The following is a 4,998-nucleotide window of genomic DNA, read 5'->3' on the forward strand; positions in this document are numbered from 1 at the left end:
TGTCGGTTCCTGGTGCCTCCCGTGGGCCTGACACGTGGTGGACACACAGCACTGCTGGGGAGCAGAGGCCTGGCATTTGGGGCAGGGGACCGAGATGCCACAGGCACAGAGGTGGCCGGGTGAGGGGCAGGCAGAGACGTGGGGGGAAGGCTTAGCAGAGCCCAGGGGTCCTGACTCAGCCACGGGGCCACAGGCACTCGTGGGTCAGGTCATGTAGCTGAGAAGCCTGTGTCACACCTTATCAGAGACATTTAGTGAGTCCTGTCTCTGCCAAGAGGGATCCCAGCCCCCCCCCCCCCCGCCCCAGGTCCGAGGGGCAGTTGTGTCCTGACGTCGTCGCGGGGGCCTTCTGCACAGCCGTGAGCGTCAGCCTTCCGTCCGTGCCTCAGAGGCAGCGACAGCCGGGCCCGGCAGGGGTGTGGGGGAGGCTGTACCTCTGGTGTGGATGGGGGGCGGGCGCTGGCGTGCCAAGGGCAGGAAGTGGGGGCCCCCGCCGGAAATAGAGGGGAGGCCAGGAAGGGGGCTAGAGGGCTGCCTGTGGCCAGGGAAGCCTAGACTCAGGCCTCAGGGTGACGGGGCCTCCGGGCATCAGGAGGAAGGCCCGGGAGATCTTGGAGCTCCGGGTGGTCTGGGCTCCAGGGCGTGTGACCAAATGCTCTGGGCTGCCCTCCGAGCTCCCACCCCGCCTTCCACCTGTGTTTCCAAGCTGGCGGGAGGGCAAGGACGTGAGGATGGGCGGGTTGGGGGACACGGCCGTGGAACGGCAAGACAACAGGGCACCCAGCGGGGTGTGAAAGGTGAATTCGGGTAAATAAGACCAGAGATTGCCCAGAACAGCTGGTGTTTGACGACAGCACTGCCAGCACACGGCCCCCTCTGCAGGTGCAGACGACCCTGGACCCTTCCTCAGACCCCCCCCCCCCACCTGGGCTCTGCAGGTGACCCCGGGCCCCCCTGCGGGACTCAGAGGGCAGGAGGGACCATCTGCACAGCCTTGTCTGCAGTGTCTCCATCAAAGGAAAAATACGTGACCACAGCAGGAGAAAGAAGTAAAGAAAGCCGCGCAACACTCAAAATAACCCCCAGGGGAGGGGGAGGGGGGGAGGAACTGACTTCACCCAAAAGAGACACGTAAACATAGCGCCGTGGCCGTTCGAAGGCGAGGCAGTTGACGAGCCCTCGTCTGGACCGGCAGCCCAGGTCAGGGGTCGGAAAGGTCGCTGTGGTCACTTGCCTAAGGCAGGGGCCCCACGGGGGTGGGTGGGAGGTAAGGCAGGGGTGGAGACCAGGGCCTGAAACCCCGTCCATAACTGAAGTTTTCATTGGTGGAGACCACGAGGTCACCGCTCCCACAGTCACTCGGGACTCGGGATTCATGCTCTGTTGATATGGGGGTCTCTCCTTCCCCGGGTGGGGGGGGGCCCTCCAGGACTCCCTTGCCCCGTGTCCCCAGGCGGGCAGGCGCCCCCTCCCTGCAGGGCTGGACTGGGCTGGGCTGCACCGTCCCTTCCGCCCCCACCAGGGGCTCTCCCCCACGTCTGGTGCCGCTGGGGCCCCTTTCCCGGTTGTGGTCCTCGCTGGCCACCCACCCCTTGGCTCCGGCCGCCAGGCCCGGGGGTCCAGCCCCCGCTGGTGCCTCTCCCGGGGCAGCTGGGTGCATCATCGCTGACCGCTGGGGGAGGGGCTGCAACTTGGCAGTGGGACTGGTCTGCATCCGAGCGGCCTGTCCCCAGGGTTCTCGAGTGCCCCAGGGGTCCCCACGGAGCACGGCCCCCAGCTCACAGCATCTGTGGAGGCATCTCGCTGAACCTTCTGCTTTTCTCTGCTCCTCGTGGGCGGCAGGAAGCACACTCACCACCAGCTCAGAGGCCGGAAGGTGGCTGTGGCTCTAGTGGCCTGCGCCCCCGCCCCTGCCTGCCAGAGGTCATCTGTCTGCCCAGGGGCGCCGCGTGGGTCTCCATGCCGGGAGGCGCCCCACTGTGGGAGTCCCCCGCTGTGCCCGCCGCTGTGTTGTCCGCTTGAGGATGTCTGTCCCATGGGCACGTGCACCCTGGGTGCATCCCAGGAGGGGGCTGCTCTGCCACAGGGCCAGTGCGTACCCGCGGCACCCAAGGATGGAGGCGGGACCCACCGACCCGTCACCATTTGGGGAAAGACGTGGCCCACGCTCGTGGGGCCACCGTCGTCACAAGTCTAGTGGCTCTTTGTAGGGGCCGTGTCTGGGCCTCCTGCCCTGGTCCGCCGCTCGCTTTGGCTGGCCTGGCTCACCGAGCTAATCACCGCGGCCACTCTGTGTCCTGATGGTCAAGCAGGTCACCTGGCTTTTCACGTTCTCGGCCCTTTGCTTCTCCACACACTACAGCATCCGGTGTCGAACCACCGCAGAGAGCCGGCTGAGGTTTCACCCGGGACCAAACCACTGCTCCGAGCTGGCAAACCCGGGCACGCGCCACACCCCTCCGTTTGGATCTTTCTGGACGACTTCCGATAAAGTTCACAGTTTCTGTGTTGAGATCCTATACCGAGGCTGGGAGGCCCCAGGGAGGTCCGTGGGGGCAAACCTGGCCGAGGCCTGAATCCTGAGCCCGGAGCTCTGACGTCAGAGAAGACGGATGTCCCCGCCCGAGGACAGAGACAGGATTGGACTCGGCAGAGACAACTTCCACCCCGGCCTGACGGGTCCGCTGGTCGCCGCACACACTGGGAGGTGCTGAGTCAGACGCCAGCGCCTCCAGAGACGCCTGCATGGACCCACCTGGAAGTAATGCTTCGCCAGCTCCCTCGCGCCCTCAGCCCCATCAGGTGGCACAGTTAACCATCATACCGTCTGGAAAAAATCAATTTCTAACCAGGGGCTGTGCTGTGGAAATAAAATTGCTCTTTGACGTCGACTTGTATCTAGAGGCTTTGCTAATCTTACTCTCAGGCATCTGAAGACGCTTCTGGGTTTTACTCGGTGCCACCTGTGGGGAATCCTAGCGGGTGTGCTGTTCGGACGTACCTTTGCTTCTGTTCTTTGCCCTGCTGCTCCGAGGCACTGGGCACACACATTCCCTGTCTCGGATGTGGGCTGGGCTGTTTTCCTGTTCGTTTGCAGACACTCTAACTAGATCGGGGGCTCCCCGGTTCCTGGCTTGCTGGCCATCGGCTCTGCGTTGTGCGGGGACATCGCCTCAAGAGGCCTCCCTGCCTGGACCCCCTCTCCCCCGTTCTGGGGGCTGTCCGGTCCGCTGGGCTCAGACCCCTCCCGGACGCACGCAGCAGGGTGCTTGGTGGGGAAGGGTGGGTGAGGCCCCCAGTGCCCACCTGCGTTCCGGACCATCAGAAAGTGCCCGGACCTTCCGCTTTCGCTGGACCTCTGGGCCCACCGTCCCGCTGGCCTCCTCCTGACACTCCCCATGGCAGGTCACGCCCACGCCACAGGGGGCTTGCGGGCTGCCCTCCAGTGTCCGCTGGGCTTCTCTGGTGTGTTGGTGACGTGCCCGGCACCGAGGATGAGGCGTGGGCCCTCCGGGAGCCCGTGGAGAAGTGTATGAGGTCCCGGGCAGCAGCTGTGGGTGAGGCGAGCAGGCTGGCACAGACACACAGGTCTCCCCGAGTAGAGACAAATGTGTAAGTTTTAGGCAGAAAAGAGGAAACAAAGCAGGGAAATGGTCCCCTGGTGGGGTGGGGCGGGGTGGGGGCTCCCCCAGGGGCAGGGGTGGCTTGGGGGTCTCCCGGGGGCGGGGGTGGGACGTGGGCCCCAGGGAAGGCGCCGGATCCTCCGAAATCCCCGCAGACTTTACAACAGCCACGACCCAGGAGGACGTCCTGAAGAGCAGACAGGGGCAGATGTTATCCCGACCCCTCCAAACAGATCCCTGTGTACAGAGAGCCACCGTCTCCACTTGAACCCCGGTCCTCACAGCCCCAGACGTGGTACCAAGTGTCCCGTTATCACGAGCCAAGCTGGGGACGTGGGTTTTCGGGTTGCTTACGCGTTTGAACTTTAGAGCAGAAACACGGGCAGGAAACCCCGCAGAGACAGAGTCGCGTGTGCCTGCACGTGCGTCAGGCCTCCCTCTACCCGTGCACGCGGCGGACGCGCCCCGGTCCGCCGGCTCCGCACACCTGTAGCCTGGCGCTGCCTGGGGCGGCGGTCTGCCCGGATCTACCGGAAGATCTCGATTGCAAACAGGGCCCGACGCGTTGCAGATGCACACGCTTTCATTGTGCCTGAGGGGGGACGTCACGCGTCGACCACTAACGCTTCATCCTCAACAGCGGTGCCACGAAGGCCAGTGAAAGCCACCCACACAGACACGCAAGCTGCCGGGGAGTCGGCGCGCCTCTCCAGAACAAAGGAGCAGTAACTTCCTGCCTCGGTGGGAGCGCTGGGGCGGGGTGAGACTTCCTGCTGGCCCACAGCCCTTGTCCTGACGCCCAGAGGGAATGGGGATCATGCCTTCCCAGAGGGGGACGTGGCGGAGGCCGGGTCTGCCGCCACGCCGCTTCGGGTCTGCGTCCACCAAGCACGAGGGGCTGGCCTGCCGTCCACGTCTGTGTCCGCGGAGATGCCGGAGGCCCCTCCTGCAGCCCCCCGGCCCTGCCTGGCCTCCCCGCCCCGCTCCCCGCCCCGCCGCCGCGTTTCCTGACGACGCCCCGTCCTGCGCGGCCACCCCCCTGCAGCTGCCCCCTTTGGACTTCCTCGTGAACAGATTACAGGAAGGGCCACGTAACAGGGAGCCCACACCGGACGTGTGGCGTCCGAGCGGAGCCCCTCCGGCACCACGGGGGCCTCGTCTGGAATCACAAACAAGAGCAGATACCGGCTGTGTGTCTACGGGGCACGCGGAGTAGCTTCAAAGCTGAGACGCCAGTGGCGTCCCACGTGTTCGTGCGGACACGGCCTCTGTGGGCAGCACGGCGCGGGGAGGCGGGGGCCAAGGAGGCCCTCCCCACCAGGTCCATCGGAGCCACCTCCGCGGAGCCCACGCCGGGGCCGGTGCGCGGTTGGCA

The sequence above is a fragment of the Lynx canadensis genome, chromosome A1 (genome assembly GCF_007474595.2).
Source record: "Lynx canadensis isolate LIC74 chromosome A1, mLynCan4.pri.v2, whole genome shotgun sequence".
NCBI lineage: Eukaryota > Metazoa > Chordata > Mammalia > Carnivora > Felidae > Lynx > Lynx canadensis.